The sequence below is a fragment of the Cebus imitator genome, unplaced genomic scaffold (genome assembly GCF_001604975.1).
Source record: "Cebus imitator isolate Cc_AM_T3 unplaced genomic scaffold, Cebus_imitator-1.0 Scaffold54, whole genome shotgun sequence".
Classification (NCBI taxonomy): Eukaryota; Metazoa; Chordata; class Mammalia; order Primates; family Cebidae; genus Cebus; species Cebus imitator.
The window spans coordinates 3,143,366-3,163,475 of NW_016107369.1; the positions used below are offsets into that span (position 1 = coordinate 3,143,366).

Below are 20,110 nucleotides of genomic sequence, written 5' to 3' on the forward strand. Positions count from 1 at the left end.
AGTGAGAACTCACTCTAGTCAGGAAGGAATACATATCCTATGGAAAAAGCCACCTCACATAATTCTAATTAGTTAACCTTCACATATGGTTTCAGAAGACAAAGCAATGATTTGACATGGATGCAAGAGGAGTACAATTCTAAGGATGCGAATGAGAAACACTGCCAGGATATGCTAGAGAAAAAGCTGGCAAACCCAGGGGAAAAAGATGAACAGACCCTCTCCACAACTGTGTCCAGCCTGAAAAGAGAACAGAACACTTGCTATTAAGAATGTGGATGAGTAAGCCCTTAAGAAGAGTGTGTTACGGTGATTGAGAATGAGAAATATCTGTTTGATCTTCATCCAAATACAGTTGACCACTGAACAATGTGGGTGTTAGGGGCACTGACCCCTCATATAGTTGAAATCTGACTTAACCACATACAGCCTACCATTGACTGGAAGCCTCACTAATAACATAATTAGTCAATCAATACATATTTTGTATGTTATATAACTATATACTGTATTACAATAAAGTAAGCCAGAGGAAAATTGGAAGGAAGAAAAACATGTTTACTACCCATTATGTGGAAGTGCATCAGGAGGAGGCAGAGGAAGGGTTGGCCTTGATGTTTCAGGGGTGGTAGAGGCAGAAGGAAATCCTCCTACAGGTGGACTTTCTCAGTTCTAAAGGCCAACTGTAAATCTTTGGTTTCCTGACACATAGCTCCTATAATCCTAGGAATCTCCAAAGTGATATGTCTTTTTGTATGCTAATGAATGACTGATGGGAGATAGATGGAGGGGGGCTTCTGAACAGCCTCAGAATGGAGGCTGGTTGCCAGGGAAACCCACTCCCTGACCTCAGGAAGGGAGATGTGTTGAAGGTTGAGCTGACTGCCAATACCAATGATTTAATCAATTGTGTCTACACAATGATGCTTCCATAGACACCCAAAAGGACTAGGTTCAGAGAGCTTCTGGGTTGCAGAGCAAGAATGTCTGCACGTGATGGGAGGGTGGCACACTTCAACTCCATGGGAACGGAAGCTCCTACAATCAGGTCCCTTCCAAACCTTGCCCTATATTCTTCATTTGCATCTTTTAAAATATGCTTCGTGGCTTGGCATGGTGGCTCATTGGGAGCACTTTGGGAGGCCCAGGCGGGTGGATCACCTGAGGCCAGGGGATCAAGGCCAGCCTCATCAACATGGTGAAACTGGGTCTCTACTAAATATACAAAAGTTAGCTGGGCATGGTGGTACATGCCTGTAATCCCAGCTACTCAGGAGGCTGAGGCACATGGGGCAGAAGGTGGATGTTGCAGTGAGCTGAGATAGCGCCACTGCACTCCAGCCTGGGCAAGTAAGACTCTGTCCCAAAAAAGAAAAAAGAGAAATAAAATATGCTTTGTAATAAACTGGTTTCCCTGAGTTGTGAGCCACTCTAGCAAATTAATCAAACTGGACAGGGGGTCATAGGAACACTTGATTATAGCCAGTGGTTCAGACACACAGGTGAAATAACCCAGGGCTTGCAACCGGCATTGGAAATGTAGGCCAGTCTTGTGGGACTCAGCTCTGAATCTGTGAGATCTGATGTTAACTCCAGGCAGATAGCATCAGAATTGAGGGAAACCGTGGTGTCCACTGCAGAAATGGGTGGTGGATGGAGAAAAACTTCTATACACATACAAACGGAGTACTGAGGGCACAGTAGGAGAAAACAGTTTTCACACTGCGCCAAGAGGACTCTACATTGGGAGAAACAGATTTCCTTTTACATCTGCAAGTACCCCAAGGTTGTGCCATGTCAAAAAGGCATTCAGAAGTGCAGGAGGCAGAGGCTGCAGTGAGTCAAGATCGCACCACTGCACCCAAGCCTGGGTAACAGAGCGAGACTCCGTCTCAAAAAAAAAAAGCGTGATACCTTGCACCACCAGTCCCACGCCTGTCAACACCGCAATGGCTCCTATTTCCTAAAAAAATAAGGCCTGCCTGGAGTTCCAGGCCCTGCATATGAGCTCTTCTCTACCCTGCCCAACTATCCTCCTCCTCCCCTCTGCAGTCTGGCGTGCTCATCCTAAACACACTGTGGCGGTTCATTCTTGCCTCTACTCACCTGGCCCCTGGCCCCGCCTCAGTGCTTGTCAACTGTTTCATTTCAAGGTAATAAAATAAATCACAAACAAAAGGAACTTGTTTCAAGCAAGTCATCTAGAAAGTATGTTTCAGATGTTCACACATCCTTTTGGAGTTGGGGAGGGCCTTTGAGACCCCTTTTGTGTAAGGCTGAAGAGACAGAGGCCAAGGGAACTGAGCTGGTTGCACAGGGCTACACTGTACCTCTTCTCCTCTCACCCAGCCCAGGGCTCTGCTCTGTGCCCACGGCACAGGCAGATGTCCTGACTCCTAATGACACCCAGGGAAACGGTGGCCCAATAAGAAAAGGTGGCTCAGAAATGAACTTAGGAAATGGCCTCAAAGGCAGACACCTAACCCGATATAACACGTACTTAGAGTGTCTCGCTCTGGGCTACTCTGTCCTCAGTCTAGCAGTGAAGTCACAGGCCCCAAAACCAGAAGCAGTTTTACAGGTGCACCTGTAACTAGAACCTGGTTCCCGAGCAGGCTGCCTGGGAATGGATCCAGTTCTTAGAGGGCACTGCAGGGTTAGAAGGGACAATCATTTCCAATGCTTAATTGAACTTAATGACTAGCCTAATTAAGCCTTTTAATGGCAGGGCTGGCAGGGCTGGCAGGGCCTTGGCCAGTGCTCCTAAGAGCAGGCTGGATCCTCTGCATTCACTTTCTTCTGGTGGGTCAGGCAGCTGGCTGGAGCACAGCTCTGCAGAAAGCGAGGTCAAAGGAAGCTGGGAAGGGCTTAGGTCACGCATGCACTCCTTGCCATTATTCTCACAAACCGAACATATTGGTTTCTTGTCAAAATAGCCCTCAGGGAATATCTGCTGAGGCTCTACCATGGGCAAAGACGCTGTTATCAGGTGTCAAGGGGAAATAAAACAGAAGGCAGCAAAGCGCTGAGAATGAGACCATGATCCCTACGATCAGACTTACCTGGTCCAAATTCTGGCTGGCTAGTCGCTAGCTGTGTGACTCCGAGGAAGTTACTTAACTTTTTGAAAATCAGTTTCCTCATCTGCAAGCAGGGATAATAACAATGCCTACTCCATGGGTTGTTTTGAGGAAAAAGATAACTGTGTTTAGCACAGTGCCCAGTAAAATAAGTCACAATAAATAATGTGTGTACGTGGGTATGGGAGTGTGTGTGTCCTCATCTAAACAACTGGACAGGCAAGGCGTGTAGGCTCTCCACACACGGGTTCTGCAGCACATCCCTGGAAACCAGAATCTGTTTCTGAGGATGAAGCTGCAAATTTCCTAAAGTCTAGAGCTGTCTAAAGAAACTCAGGGGGAAGATAATGGCAAAAATAGAAAAAAGAAAGAAAGAACTGAATGTTCACCAACAGGGGAACAGGGCATCCATACCACGGGATTATCATGGAGCAGTAAGAAAACTGCGGTAAACAGACGTGAACTAAAAGATCTCCAGGATGTACTTACTGCAAGAATAAAAAAGAATGTAAGGTGCAGAATGCACTTAATATGATTTGTTTATATATAAAAAATATACTTTTTAAAGTACATTTAAAGTATTGAAGTGTGTAAAAGACACCAACAAACTATTCCAGTAATTACTTCAGGAGGGATGGCCAGGATCACAGTAAATACTAGTTTTAGTCAAATTTAGCTTTATCTGCCTTGTTTGAATTTTTACATCATTAAAGAGCTATCAGTTTGCTTGTACAACTGTTTTTTATTAAAAAACAGAATCAGTGGGGCTGTTTCTACCAAGTTCCCCAGTGGGAGGGGTTCAAGCAGACCCTGGCAAGCACTTAGTAGAAACACTAGAATTTGACAGGACATTGGATGAGACTGGCTCTAACTTTGTGCAAGTCCAGAAAAACAAAGGAATATTCCATAGGCGGCTGTGCTTTTAGCTGTTATTTAAGGGACACTTTCGTGGGCCGCTCATTTCTCTCCTGACTCTCTGAGACCTTCCAACTTTACAATACTACCCTTGGCTCCAATAACTGACCTGCTGTAGTCACCAGAGCATTTTCATTTCTGCAAAACTAGAAACTGTAAAGGCCAAAAGTCAAAACCTTCACAGGACGTACAGAGAACCCACTGTAGAACCACTCTTGGTTTTAATTACAGTGAAAGTCAAGGGTTGCTTCATTTAAGAAAACCTGAAGGCCAGAGAGGAAGCTGGGAGCAGGCTCTCAGGGAGGGAAGGCTTGCGCCTGCACCTGGCCATCTTTTGGCAGCCTCCCTGCAAGTCCAGCCCACAGGCAGTTGGGAAACAGTTCTGCTGACGGGTCCTTAGAGATGCAGCCTTGTACAATGTGTGGCCTCTGGGTCTCAGCTGTCCTCTCCCTGGCACACATGCATAGGCAACAAGTTCATCTCAAGCCCCTACCTATTCTCCAGCTACCTCCCTAGGGCATTGGGTGCTCCCTTCTGATCCAGGGAGAGAACTGACCAGGGCTACTTGTCAGGAGGACTGCTTTGCTTTTCAGAGTGGGAAGTAAAGTATCCAAATGCTGCTGCAGCAGGGCTTGTGGGGACACACTGCTGTCCCCTTTGAATGGGAGGCACTCAAGAGAAGTGCAAGAGTCCAATGATTTCATGCTTAGTCATTTGCCTAAGTAAATGGGCTTTGTGATACTAGTCACTAGCCATCTGAGGCCTTAAACTGCAATGAACATAACCTAGAACGTCTCTGCTTGCTCTGCATCAAATGTCACTATATCAACACAAGTAGCAGTTCATGAAAGTGCTCCCCCAAATCCTCAATGAGAAAAAGGCTGATGCACCTTCATACCTCTTCCCTAGCCTATGGATCTATGTGTGCCATATTTAAAGCCTTCACAATACACAGTCTGGGGGTTACTCACTTCATCTTCAAATCTTGCTGAACATATAATGATTTCCTGCAATAAACAATGCAGCTGAATCCCAGTTTTTAAAAATAACTGTGGATTCTCTAAGTTCATTAAAATAAAAACTTACCTAGCTCTTCCTCTACCATCTTTCTGTCCAGGCTCTGAATATAAGTTGAGAGCAAAGCAAAAAATTACACTTTGGGGAACCTATCTAGCATAAACAAATCTAAGATGTACATTAACAAGATATGGTGTTACATGGTCCCAGAGCCATCCTTTCCGAACTGACCAAATCTCAGAAGGCACATGGCAGAAAACCATCTATGCAGGGCAAAATGCATGATGGTGAAATTGAGACAGAGGTCCAAGCAGAGTTCACACAAGCATCTCCAAAAACCACAGAAATGGGGACATAGCCCCTAAACTCTAGGCACAGCCACTGGAAATGGGAGCACAGTTAGCTACCTAAGACCTTCCTTCTCAACCATCTCACATGCAACAGCCCCATTTGACTTCACCAAATGTTGAACACTCATTTCTGGTACCCGACTGACTTAGTTAACAACCAAACAACTGTTCACACACATTGTTCAGGACTCCGGTCATGCCATGCCGATTCCAAGTTCTTTGTGGCTAAGGGTAGCAAGGGAAAAATCAGTTCTCAATATTTCAGTTTTGTTTTGCGTTTCTTGAAAACTAAATGAGCAAAATTGTGTTTACAGATGAAAATCTGAAGGTCAAGGATTAAGTCCTTCTACTTTACTGAAAATCAGAGCTGCCTGTCATACCAGGGACACCCTTTTCAATTATTAGAACTATGTAAGAAATGACCAAAATTTACTCATTGATCAAATATGTACTGAGCACCTATGTGTACCAAGCCCTACAGACCCAGATGCAAACAAAACAGACACACATCTCTTGCACAGTAACTATTTGCTTGTTACTATTAATAGTAATGCAAAGGCAAAGGCAGCTGCAGCTCTTAATTAGTTCAATTTTTTAAAAGTTTAAAACACAGAGAATAAGGGAAAAGTCACATTTAGGCAAACACTAACAACTGGTTGTTCCAGGTAAAAGTATACATGGGTGTTTGCTGTACCACTATTGCAACTTTTCTATAGGCTTGAAATTTTTCAAAATGAAAATACTAGGAGAAAAAGGTAGGATTACAAGTATAAAATGTATTTCAAGCAACCAACTAGCTGGTGAGAGACAGTACATTACAGAAGAATTTCTGTTAACAAATGGAAATTAGACAATCATCATTCAACAACCTTTAATGAAATCATGGCTCTAGCAACTATCATCAATGGATGTTCCAACCATGAGAAGGGAGTCTGATGAGGATATAAAATGGAGACTCACACAGCCCTGCCCCCACTGGTCAATCACAGGCTCAAAGTGGAATGACCAGACACCTGTGCTTTCTCACACCTGTGCCTTCAAGATGATATAGTGGGATGTACACGGCACTGCTTACAAGTATTCCTGCCCAAACTGGCCTAAATGGAACTACCATTTAGAGCTACATCTAATTATCAGTTTAACAGGGAATATGAGGGATAGAGAAACAAGTTAAACACCATGACTAGGAAGTAACGACTCAAATCCAGAATGTGGGAAACTCTACAGGACACGTTTCTTTAAAAAAGGAAATCATCATGACCGCCTGGGCAACACAGCAAGACCCTGTCTCTACAAAACATTTTTAAAAATTTAGCCAGGCATGGTGGCATGCACCTGTCCTAGTTAATTGGGAGTCTGGGGCAGAAGTATATCACTTGAGCCTAGGAGTTCAAGGTTGCAGTGAGCTATGATGCCACTGCACTCTACCCTGAGGAACAGAACAAGACCCTGTTTCTAAAAAAGAAGGAAGAAAGGGAGGGAGGAAAGATCAACGGCACTGGGGAAAAAATAGGGGGTGGCGATTGCTGCAGAATAAAAGAGAGACTATAGAAATATAACAACTAGAGTAGCTGCTACACCGGAAAGATGGCGGAGCAAGAGCAAAGAAAAATCCCTTTGGTTCCAGAAAATCTCCTGAAAAAGAGGAAGGCTTATCAAGCCCTCAAAGCCACTCAGGCAAAGCAGGCACTTTTGGCAAAGAAGGAGCAGAGGAAAGGAAAAGGGCCCAGGTTTAAGCGATTGGAATCATTCCTACATGATTCCTGGCGGCAGACACGTGACAAGGTGCGTGTCAGACGACTGGAAGTGAAGCCTCACGCCTTGGAATTGCCAGATAAACATTCTTTGACCTTTGTCATACGCATTGAAAGGATTGATGGTGTGAGTTTACTGGTGCAGAGAACCATTGCAAGACTTCGCCTAAAGAAAATTTTTAGTGGTGTCTTTGTAAAAGTCATTCCCCAGAACCTAAAAATGCTGCATATAGTGGAACCTTATGTGACCTGGGGATTTCCAAATCTGAAGTCTGTCCGGGAACTCATTTTGAAACGTGGACAAGCCAGGGTCAAGAATAAGACCATCCCTCTGACAGACAACACTGTGATTGAGGAGCACCTGGGGAAGTTTGGTGTCATTTGCTTGGAAGACCTCATTCATGAAATTGCCTTCCCGGGGAAGCATTTCCCAGGAGATCTCATGGTTCTTGCGCCCTTTCCACCTCTCAGTGGCCCGTCATGCTACCAAAAATAGAGTGGGCTTCCTCAAGGAGATGGGCACACCTGGCTATCGGGGTGAATGCATCAATAAGCTTAACCGCCAGCTGAACTAGAACCAGGTACCAAACTGCAATAAATTTTTATCAATGAAGTGGAAGCATGTGTTTTTGGGTTTGGAGAATTTCTATCAAGTATCTTCAGAGAAGATTATTTCCTGCTTTATCTTTAAAAACTGGAAAGGAACGGTGAAAGAAAAGACAGTAGCTGGCCAGGTGCGGTGTGTAATCCCAGTACTTGGGGAGGCTGAGGAGGGCGGATCACCTAAGGTCGGGAGTTCGAGACCAGCCTGACCAACATGGTGAAACCCTGTCTCTACTGAAAATACAAAAATTAGCGGGCATGGTGGCGCATGCCTGTAATCCCAGCCACTCGGGAGGCTGAGGCAGGAGAATCGCTTGAACCCAGGAGGCAGAGGTTGCTGTGAGCCAAGATCACACCATTGCACTCTAGCCTAGGCAACAAGCGAAACTGTTTCAAAAGAAAAAAACAGTAGCTTATGTACATCGCAAGCACCTCTCATCACAATCCAGTTCCAAGGAAAAATTCCAGCGTTTTCTACATTGGCTGCTGCCTCGTCTGAAATCAGTACATTACATGGAGGAAGGAGTTCTGCTTTGCTGCATCTCTTATTCTAGGGTTTAATGTTGGTAATTGAGTAACTCTAGCATTTGTACAAGGCTCCCTAAGACTCCTGCAGCAGTGGACAAGCCCAGGGACATAATTGAATCTGGTGATTCCTGGGGCCTTGTGAGAAAGACTTGAAATACACAGAGGAGGAAAGGTACAAAAATAAATGTTTACTTGTCTCTGCAAAAAAAAAGAAAAAGAAAAAGAAATATAACAACTAGGCCAGGCGAGGTGGCTAATGCCTAGCACTTTGGGAGGCTGAGGCGGGAGGATCACCTGAGGTCAGGAGTTCAAGACCAGCCCAGCCAACATGGTGAAACCCCATCTCTACTAAAAATACAAAAATTAGTCAGGCATGGTGGTACGCACTTGTAGTTTCAGCTACTCAGGAGGCTGAGGTGGGAGAATGGCTTGAACCTGGGAGGTGGAGATTATAGTGAGCAATCTACACTATAATCTACACTGCACTACAGGCTGGCAACAGAGTGAGACTCCAACTCAAAAAAAAAAAAAGGAAGAAAGAAATATAACAACTATATGCAATATATGGACCTTGATTTGTCCTTTTTTCAATCCACCTATAAAATACATTTTTGGAGACAATGGAAGTAACTCAATATGACCTGGATATCAGATGACATTAAGGAATTATTAATTTTGATACAAAGGCTAATGTCACGATGGTTAATAAACAAAAACAGTCCTTATCAGTTAACAAAAACGATCTCCAGCAGCAACGGGAAAGGTATGAGGAAGGGAATCAATTGCATTGTTTATATATCATCGAACTTCTCTACTCATCCTTGGCCACGTACGGGATAAAGCGTGTTCACATCCATAGACACACCTTCTTGAGACTAAATAACTGCACCCTTATGAATGTCTGACATAGTACTTCCCTGTCTTTTTAAAGACATGAAGCAATGAAAAAATAACATATAAATGGCTAACTGGGGTGGATGGATGAGACTTCTCGTTGTCACAGGTGACCAGCCTAGGTCCTTGGCTAGATCTACCCCGGCAGGGACACAGGCAAGGAGTGCCCACATCATGGTACAGCGGCACCCACAGTGCAGCACACGGCACACCAGCGGCAGCTCCAGCTAACCTTCCCTCTGTGACGCCTTTCTGGGAAATTGACTTCTATGGGGATGGACAGCCTGTAACAGAGCTGGTTTAAGAGGACAAAATATGTGTTTGCAACTGTGCTTACCGATCTCGGAGCCCTCTTGCTCCATGAGTTTTTGCTTTTCACGCTTTCGCAGCCTAATAGGAATTAACTACTTGCTGCTAAAAAGAGGCAAAAAGATCTGGTATGGCAATGACATAGAGGGAGAGGACAGAGCCCTTTAGTATTCTTAGAACATCTATGCCATTAAAAAAAGAGAGAGGAAAAAAAAAGAGGAGGAGGGAAGGGGGATAACCTCGGGACTAGCACACAGCAGTTCTACCGCCATCTTGGTGTCCTTGATGCGTGCAGATGGTGTGGAAGTGGCTGGCACCAGAACAGCCCATGAGAAGGAATGAGCGGCCAATGGAGATTTATGTGAGGAGAGAGAGATGGACAAGGTAAAATTGTCAGGAGGAGTTGTTAGAAAGTAAAATATATTGTGACAATTCCACTCCTGCCGTTCATCAATAAACTGACAGATCATTTAGTGTCAATTAGGAGTGATAGATGGACAAGTCCCCATGATCCTGGGCCAAAATTAATGGCTGGGAGGGAGAGGGTGATTGAAAATGACGGCTGACATTGAGAGCAAAGTCCTGAAAGTCCCTGAGGGGCCATTACTTGCCTCATTCCCTTGCAGATCAATGCAGGGACAAACCCAAAAACAGACACTTTGAGACAAAACTTAATCAGACTACCTTTCCTTCCCTCTTTACCAAGCTGGCTTTTTCTCTTCAGCTCTATTCCCCATGGCCAAGTCAGTGACCCACCACAAGTGTCCTAGCTCGGGCAACTTCAGAGCCAAGGACAGCTCCAAGATGGACTCTCTGGCATAGCCATGACTCTGATGCCAAGGGGAAAGGACTGGTAGTGATCCCAGGCCCCAGGCAATTCCTGAACTTAGCCCTTTCTGTGGCTCAGGGATGAGCAATTTAGCCCTGGCACCCAACATCTCTAAGCAGTGAGGTGGCTGACACATGTTCTGCTCTCCATCCTGGGCAGTGTGATACAAATAAAGCTGAGGTAGCCCAGAAACTCATATTCCTTAGCTATGAGCTCCTCAACAGCTCCATAAACAGCCCTTCTACTTCTCACTGATGATACTTTCCTCCTACCTTCTTTGCACAGGGATACCTACCTTATTCAACAAAATCTACCCAACAAAGTTAGTGTAATGCATATATAAGGTGCTGCCATAGGCTGAATATTGTGTCTCCCCAAAATTCTCAGGTTGAAACCCTAATCGCCAATGTGATGATGTTTGGAGGTGGGACTTTCAGAGCTGATTAGGTTTAGATGAGATCATGAGGGTGGAGCCCTCATGATGGGGACGAGAAAGAGACATAAAATCTCACTCCTTACATGCATGTGCCAAGGAAAGACACTTAAGAACGTAACTCGGAAAATGGCCTCACCAAGAATCCAACCATGATAGCACCCTGATCTCAGATTTCCAACCCCCAGAATCATGAGAAATAAATGTTTGTTGTTTAAACCTCCCAGTATATGGCAACTTGTTAAAGCAACCAAATTAAGACAAGCACCTAGCACAGTGCCATTGGTATTATCATCCAAAAAGAATTTAAGGTGAGTGCGCTATTTCCGGTGTCAATTCTCTGCTGTAATTAGACTGACAAAAAGGTTATTATCATTCCCACAACACCAAATCTTAAACCAGAATGCTTTCTTCATGACCTTGTTCTGACCATCAAAATTCATCGAGCTTCTCTCCTACCTCCTCTGTAAGGTACTCCCTGACCATAACGATTACTCTCCTTCTGACATCACATCACCAGTGTCACTCGTTCACTTGTTCCTCATTTACAATGTGCTCCTTTGGCCAACATGCTCCTTCTGCCATTCCTGATTTTTATGGATGAAAATGTCTCCTGAATAGAATTCGAGCTCTCGCAGGACAGGAAGTATATCTTCTACTCTGGTACTCACTAGAGCATCCAGCAAATAGGAGCTCATGTTTCCAGCCTTAATGAGGTAGGTCCTCAAAGCAGCTCAAAAGTCGCCTCTTATCCCTCGTCAGCCTCCTTTTCAGTTTTAAATCTGTCCTACTTGATCTCAAGATACTACTCTCCTTTGCCTCAACAAGCCCAACAGTTGGTCTGTCTTCCCACTGTGAAAAACGGGAGAAAAAGAAGCCAAATCAAAAGGAAGTTCTCTAAATTCCCCATTCCCCTTAATCCTCCTCAATAACTTACCCAGCCTTTCCAAGCTCTGTCTGTCTTGGAGGAAAATTATCCGCGCCCCCTCCTCCTGTCCAAGGTCACTCAGTCTCTCTTGGAAGGTCTTATCCTATCTATCCCTCCAGAGTCCTGCTACATCAATTAACCCCCTACTACAACTCTAATCACTCTTTCCTTATATATTACAGACATGATTCTTAATCTAGACTCTTCTTCCAAACACTGTTCCATCCCTTTCCTTTTTTCATACTATCCTATATTACTGGCCACTTCCTCATGTCCCACGTCCTCTTCAATCTACTGTAATCTGGCTTCTGCTCAAACACAAATAACTGTAACCACTTTCTCAAAGTCTCCTCGTAACTTCCAAACAGCCAAATCCAAAGATCTGTCCTTGTCTTCTCCTATTTTTGTAGATGACTCAAAGTGCATCTCTTTTTTGACCTCACTTCTCAACTCCTGAGCTGTGGAAATTACCTACATGTCCCACTATCAGCCCCTAAATCAGGTCTCTCCTGCCTTCCCTCTCTCACGGCATCACTACCAACCAGACACCTAAGTGGGGCTCCTCGCAGTGACTCCTCCCTCTGCCCTACATCCAACCAATGGCATTTCTATTAATTCTACCTCCAAAAGGTCTCCACATCTCCTTTCTTTTCCATCGTCACACCACACCCCTGGTTTAGGCTCTTATCTTTCATGTAGATTATTACTTCCCAACATGTCTTCCCAGCATTTCAGCTCTCCACCTTCCACACTGAAAGCAAAGTGACCATTTAAAAATACTGATCATTCATTCTTATGTTCAATAAACAGTCACTAAGTGCTTACTATGAACTAGGCACTGCGCAAGGTCCTGTGGGTATGTAAATAAGAGTATGTCTCCTCTCGTGGAGCTTACATTACAGCAGATAGAAAAAGAGAGTATGTACGCATGCATGCAGATACGTCAGGTGGCGACAAAGAAAGCAGGCAGTGGGACAACAGAGCGATGAGGGGTGCTACTTTACGTAAAGTGAAGTCAGGTAGGACCTTGTAAGCCATAGTAAGGACTTTGGGTTATACTTTGGGTGGCACGCTATTGCAGGGTTCTGGGTACATAAAAGGTTTGCGCCTGTTTTAAAAGGGTCACTCTGGTTATGTAGAGATAACACAGACGGAATCTCGTCAGGAAGTTCTCACTTGAGCCAGTGCCAGAAATGATGGTGGCTGCAGCCAAGCTCTGGCAGTTCAGACAACTGATGTATTTGAACAGCAGACTTAACAGGGTTTGCTGGCAGACTGAATGGGTTGATATAAAGAGAAGAAGCCGGGATAATCCCAAAGTTTACAATCTGAGCAATTAGGAAGATAGAGTCACCACTTACTGAGATCTAGGGAAGACTTTGGAGGCACAATTAGGGGAGGGGGTACAAGGGGTTGAAATTAAGAAGACTAATTTGGATATGTCAGGTTTGTGTTGCATATTCAAGCTGAAAGCATCAAGTAGACAAATGGTCGTCCAGGAGAAGAACTGGGCTGGAAATATAAATTCTGGAGTCATCACTGTGTAGACGATAGTCAAACATGAGACCAGGTTGAGATCATGCAGAAAGTATGTGTTGACAGAGAGGAGAGGAGGTAAGAGGAAGAGCTCTGGGCATTTCAACATTTTGAGGGGTCAGAACCGGCCACAGACTGAAAAGCCAAGCAAGTGAATATCTCAGAAAGTAACACATGACAAGGAAAAGCTTCTCTCTCCAGGGGAAATAGATTTGATCTGGAAAAATCTTTAATGTTTTCACTGAGGAATGAGTATTGTGATAATCTTTTGTTCTCTAAGAAGCAGACATGATTTATCTTATTTTCCTATTTTTTTTTTCTTTTTTTGAGATGGAGTCTTGCTCTGTCACCCAGGTTGGAGTGCATTGATGTGACCTCAGCTCACTGCAACCTCTGCCCTCTGGGTGCAAATGATTCTCCTGCCTCAGCCTCCTGAGTAGCTGGGATTACAGGCACATGCCACCATGCCTGGCTAATTTTTGTATTTTTTGGTAGAGACAGGGTTTCACCATCTTGGTCAGGCTGGTTTTGAACTCCTGACCTTGTGATCCACCTGCCTCAGCCTCCCAAAATGCTGGGATTATAGGCATGAGCCACCACATCCGGTTTAATGACTTATTTCAAAATAAATTCCAAATATGACAAGTATTGAAATCCCCTAATAATTTTGGAAAACAAGTCTCCTCCATAAGATTCTCATTAGTAGATGAGACCTGCATTTCAACATCACCTTCTTGTTTTTGCTTAACACTAAAAACGACTGTTATGGTCTATAAGGAAAACAGCATGGGGTGTAATAGCCTAGGAATAGAGAGACCACTGGTACAGAATAACGAGTCCAAAAGGAGACCCTGGTACACACAAAGATTCAGAACAATAAAGGTGGCTTCTCAAATCACTAGGAAAAGATAGATTTTTAAATAAATGATGCTGGGACAATAGCTATTTAGAAAAAGTAAAACCATACATCAAAATAAATTCCACGTGGATCAGCAATCTCAGTTTTTAAAATGAAAGGGTGTGGCTATATTCCAATAAAACTTTATAAAAATAGGCAGCTAGCCTGTGGGCCATAGTTTGCTGACACCTAATATATAGAAACAAAGGAGGAGAAATATAAAAACTTACATATATACAGATACATATATGTATAATTTATATGTATGTATCTGTATATGTAATTATATATAATTTATATATCTGTATATATAATTATATATATATGTGTGTGTGTGTGTGTGTGTGTGTGTGTGTGTTTACTTTTCCAAAAAGAATTATAGGCAAGATAAATCAGAAACTAATAAAGAAACTACCTATAGGGAATGGACGGGAATGAGGGAGAGGGTATGATAAGGATGGGAGTGAAAACATCTCTGAGTATATCTTTCTATACAACTTTAACTCTTGATCAGTGTAAATGTTCTACATATTCAAAGGTGATTAAAATAAAAAGGATTTTTAAAAACTTTAAAATTGAACACAAATAGAAACAAGTGAATGTAATTGTGTATTAAATTGATATCTGAACCTAAATGAGAAATAATTTAAATACATCAAATAATTCTGAAAACAGTATCCTGAACTTGTGTGATATATTTTAAGAACAAAAAGAACCACAAAGAAATCTTGAGCTCTTCTTAGGAAGTTTCTTTTTGATAATGACATTAGTATAGTAACTGTAAAACTACTTTGTGTGTGTTACAGGATAGAGTGTATTTTTTTAAATGTGTTTCCTAGTTCTATTAAAAGAGCCTAGAAGCAAAGATATCCAATAGTAATGAAGAGTGTGCATTCAGATCTTGAATTCCAAAACTGTTCTCCACCAAAAGGACCCAGGTCTCCTTGGAGAAGTAGCTGACTCCAAGGAAAATACAAAGTTATTCTGGAATATCTTGCTGCATTGAAAAACAAGCATGTGCTCAAATACTAATAAAGCATAAAGGCATAAGAGCCATCTTGAAGCTCTCCCTGCCCAAACATGGGACAATCTGAGTACCAATAATAATCAGTATTATAGAAAATAAAAACTGTGGTGATGGAAATGAGTTATAACACAATGAACAACAAAAATCCACAAGTCCAGCTAGGTGCAGAAGTTCATGCCTATAATCTCAGCACTTTGGGAGGCCAAAGTAGGAGGACTGCCAGGAGTTTGAGACCAACCTCAGCAACTAAGTGAGACCACATCTCTACAAAAATAAGAATTAAAAAAAAATTAGCCAGGCATTGTGGTGCAGTGCATGCCTGCAGTCCTAGCTATGGGGGAGGCTGAAGCAGGGGGGTCACTTGAGCCCAGGAGTCTGAGGTTACAGTGAACTATGATTGCACCATTGCACTCCAGCTTAGGCAACAGAGAGAGATTGTGTCTCAAAAAAAAAAATTAATTTAAAAATAAAAAATAAAATAAAAACTATCTAGATGTCTGGATCCTATCTGTCAAAAACTCAAAAAAAAAAAAAGTACAAAAATAGATGCATAGACCAATGGAACAGAACAGAAAACCTAGAAATAGAACAGCATACCAACAAATCTGTGGCAAAGTCAACAAAAATAAGCAACAGGGAAAGGACATCCTATTCAATAAATGGTGCTGGAAAAACCAGCTAACCATATGTAAAAGAATGAAACTGGACCCATTCCTATTACTGCATATAAAAAAAAAATAACTCAGGGCCAGGCACAGTGGCTCACACCTATAATTCCAGTACTTTGAGAGGCCAAGGCAGGTGGATAACCTGAGGTCACGAATTCTAGACCAGCCTAGCCAACATAGTGAATCCCCTTTCTCTACTAAAAATACAAAAATTAGCTGGGTGTGGTGGCACATGCCTATAATCTCAGCTACGCAGGAAGCTGAGGCAGGAGAATGGCTTGAACCTGGGAGGTAGAAGTTGCAGGGCGGTGAGATCGTGCCATTGCATTCCAGCCAGGGTGACAAGAGCAAAACTCTGTCTCAAAAAAAAAAAAAAATTTAACTCAAGATGGATTAAAGACTTAAAGGTTAAGATCTCAAACTATAAAAATCCTAGAAGGCCTAGGAAATGCCTTTCTGATGTCAGCTTTAGCAAATAATTTATGACCACGTCCTCTAAAGCAACTGTGACAAAAAGAAAAATTGACAAGTGGGATCTAATTAAATTGACAAGCTTCTGCACAGCAAAAGAAACTATCAATAGGGTAAACAAACCTACAGAATGGGAATGGGAGAAAATTTTTGCAAACTATGCACCTGACAAAGGACTAATATCCAGAATCTATAAGGAGTTTAAAACAAAACAACAAGAAAAAAAAAAAAATAACCCCATTAAAAAGTAAGCAAAGGACATGAACAGATTCTTCTCAAAAGAAGACATACAAGCAGACAACATAGGAGTAAATGCTTAACATCACTATCAGAGAAATGTGAATTGAAGCCACAATGAGATACCATCTCACACCAGTCAGAATGGCTATTGTTAAGAAGTCAAAAAATAACAGATGTTGGTGAGGCTTCTGAGAAAAACGAATGCTTACCGGTACACTGTTGGTGGGAATGCAAATTAGTTTGGCCACTATGGAAAGCAGCCTGAAGATTTCTCAAAGATCTAAAAATAGAACTACCATTTGACCCAGCAATTCCATTACTGGATGGTATATACACACCCAAAGGAAAATAAATCATCAGACAAAAAAAATATACATGCAAATATATGCTCATCCCAGTACTGTTCACAACAGGAAAGACATGGAATCAACCTAGGTGCCCATCAATGGTGGACTGGAAAAAGAAAATGTGGTACATATATACCATAGAATACTATGCAACCATTAAAAAAGAATGAAATCACATCCTTCGCAGCAACATGGTTATGGCTGGAGGCCATTATCCTAGGCAAACTAACGCAGAAACAGAGAACCAAATATTGCAAGGTCTCGCTTATAAGTAGAAGCTAAATCCTGAGCACATGTAGACATAGAGGTAGAAACAACAGACACTGGGGACTCCAAAAGGGGCTGGGGCGAGAACTGAAAAGCTTCCTATTGGGTTCTATGTTCACTATCTGAGTGACAGGATCAATAGAAGCTCAGATCTCGGCATCATGCAATATACCCTTGTAACAAACCTGCACATGTATATCCTGAATCTAAAATAAAATAACAGAATTTTTTATATCCATGAGTCCATAATTTTAAAAAGAGAGAGCAATAGAAAAAGAAAAGAGGGGAAAAGTAAATTCTTCTTCATAGAAAAACTCCAAGCGGTTAATATAGAATGGCAGAATTAGAAAGTTAACATTTTGCAACCCCTGATATAGTAACTGATTGAGGCAAAGATCATTAATGGACGCTAAAACCACCAAGTGAAAGGCTGTAGGTGAACAGGATTCAAAGCGGCACCCCCAAACAATGACTAATTACTTATAAAGGAAAAAAAGAACCTTTGCGATGGAGAGATCTAGAGATCACCACCTAGGCCAAGTGATAAAACTCAGTAACAACAACCAAGGGATCAGCTGATGTCACATGCCTTTGATAAGTTCTGGTCAACAACCTTTAACTTGAATCTTATGAAGAATCAATTAGAGAAACCCAGAATGTGAGACAGTCTACAACACAATTGGCCTGGATTCCTCAAAAAAGTCAGTGTCTTGGTGGGGAATGGGGAAGGGTGAGGACTAGTTTAGATCAAGAGAGACTAAAAAGACAACTACGAAACACAATGTTTGAGCTCTGATTGGATCCTGGAGTTACAAAAGACATCTGGGGGAACAAAGGGGAGGATTTAAATATAAACTATGCATTAAATATTATTAAGCCACTATATAATGTCTTAGATATCATGATACTGTGATAATGTAGAGGATATAATTAATCTTGAGAGATGCATGCTAACGTATTTAGGGGTGAAATGTCATGACAGCTACAACTTATTTTCAGGCTAAGAAAAAAAAGTGTGTGTGTTGGGGGGTGTTGGGGAAGGGGGAAGGGACAAAAAAGTGGGAGGAGAGGGTGGAAAAACTTGGCAGTAAATATTTTTAATAGTGATTTTCTTTTAAATTTAGCTTTTAAGTTCAAGGGTACATGCGCAGGTTTGTTGTATAGGTACAATTGTGTCACAGGGGTTTGTTGTACAGATCATTTAATCACCCAGGCATTAAGCCTCGTACCCAGCAGTTATTCTTCCTGATCCTTTCTGACCTCCCACCCTCCACCTTTCAATAGGCCCCAGTGTGTGTTGTTCTCCTCTTTGTGTTCATGTGTTCTCATCATTTAGCTTCTACTTACAAGTGAAAATATAACAGCATTTGGTTTTCTGTTTCCCCAGTATGTGTTGTTCTCCTCTATGTGTGCACGTGTTCTCCTCATTTAGCTTCTACTTACAAGTGAGAACATACAGTTTTTCGTTTTCTGTTTCTACATCAAACTTACATCAGTTTGCTAAGGATAGTAGCCTCTAGCTCCATCCATGTTTTTGCAAAGAACATTATCCTGTTCTTTTTTATGGCTACACAGTATTCTGTGGTGTATATATCACACATTTTCTTTATCTAGTCTACCACTGATGGGCAAGGTTGATTCCATGTCTTTGCTATTGCAAATAGGGCTGCAATGAAGTACGCATGCATGTGTCTTTATAATAAAATGATATGTTATATTGGGTATATATCCAGTAATGGGATTGCTGGGTCAAATGGTATTTCTTTCTCTAGGTATCTGAAGAATCACCATACTGTCTTTCACAATGACTGAACTTTCACAATGACTGAAGTTACACTCACACCAACACTATATAATCGTCCCTTTTTCTCTGCAGCCTCACCAGCATCTGTTATTTTTTGACTTTTTAGTAATTGCTATCCGACTGGCATAAGATGGTATCTCATTGTGATTTTGATTTACATGTCTCTACTGATCAGTGATGTTGAGCTTGTTGGCTGCAAGCATGTCTTCTTTTGGAAAGTGTCTGCTCATAACCTTTGCTCATTTTTTAATGGGGTTGGGTTTTTCCTGTAAATTTAAGTTCCTTATAGATGCTAGATATTACACTTTTGTCAGATGCATAGTTTGCAAAAGTTTTCTCCCATTCTGTAAGTCATCTGCTCTCCCTGTTGACGGTTTCCTTTGCTGTGCAGAAGCTCTTTAGTTTAATTAGATCCCATTTGTCAATTTTTGCTTTTGTTGCAATTGCTTTTCGTGGCTTCCTCATAAAATCTTTGCCCGATCCTATGTCCAGAATAGTATTGCGTAGGTTGTCCTCCAGTTTTTATATTTTTGGGTTTTACATTTAAGTCTTTTATCCATATTGAGTTAATTTTTGTACTTGGTATAGAGAAAGGGTTCAGTTTCACTCTTCTGCATATGCCTAGCTAGTTATCTCAACATCATTTATTGAATAAGGAATCCTTTCCCCATTGCTTGTTTTTGTCAGGTTTGTTGAAGATAGTTGCAGGTATGTGGCCTTATTTCTGGGTTCTTTATTCTGTTCTATTGGTCTATGTGTCTTTTCTTGTACCAGTAGCATGCTGTTTTGCTGTTTTGGTTTCCGTAGCCCTGTAGTATAGTGTAATGCCTCCAGGTTTTTCTGGTGTATGTTGTGTGTGTGTGTGTGTGTGTGTGTGTGTGTGTGTGTGTGTGTGTGTGCGTGTGTGCACATTTTCTTTTACTTAGGATTGCCTTGGCTATTCGGGCCCTTTTTTGTTTCATATAAATTTTTAAATAGTTTTTTCTAGTTCTGTGAAGAATGCCAATGGTAGCTTAATAGAAATAGCATTGCCTCTATAAGTTGCTTTTGCCAGTATGGTCATTTTAACAATATTGAGTCTTCGTATCCATGAGCATGGACTGTTTCTCCATTTGTTTGTATCATCTCTGACTTCTTTGAACAGTGTTTTGTAGTTCTCCTTGTAGAGATCTTTCAAGATAGTGCTATTTTGAAGGCAACAACTGCTCAAGG

The 20,110-nt window shown here is 42.0% G+C and overlaps 1 protein-coding gene, 1 long non-coding RNA gene and 1 pseudogene across 5 annotated transcripts in view; 2 read left to right on the forward strand and 1 right to left on the reverse strand.

Moving 5' to 3' along the window:
* Positions 1-20,110, reverse strand: part of IFT43 (intraflagellar transport 43) — a 98,872-nt gene that overhangs the window by 39,453 nt on the left and 39,309 nt on the right. The window lies entirely within an intron of this gene.
* Positions 1,878-8,444, forward strand: LOC108304426. Its single transcript, XR_001825247.2, has 2 exons — positions 1,878-1,907; positions 8,119-8,444. It is a non-coding gene; the product is annotated as an uncharacterized LOC108304426 (long non-coding RNA).
* LOC108304422 lies at positions 6,935-7,696 on the forward strand (annotated as a pseudogene). The gene has a single exon (XR_005200284.1). The product of XR_005200284.1 is annotated as a 60S ribosomal protein L7-like 1 (transcript).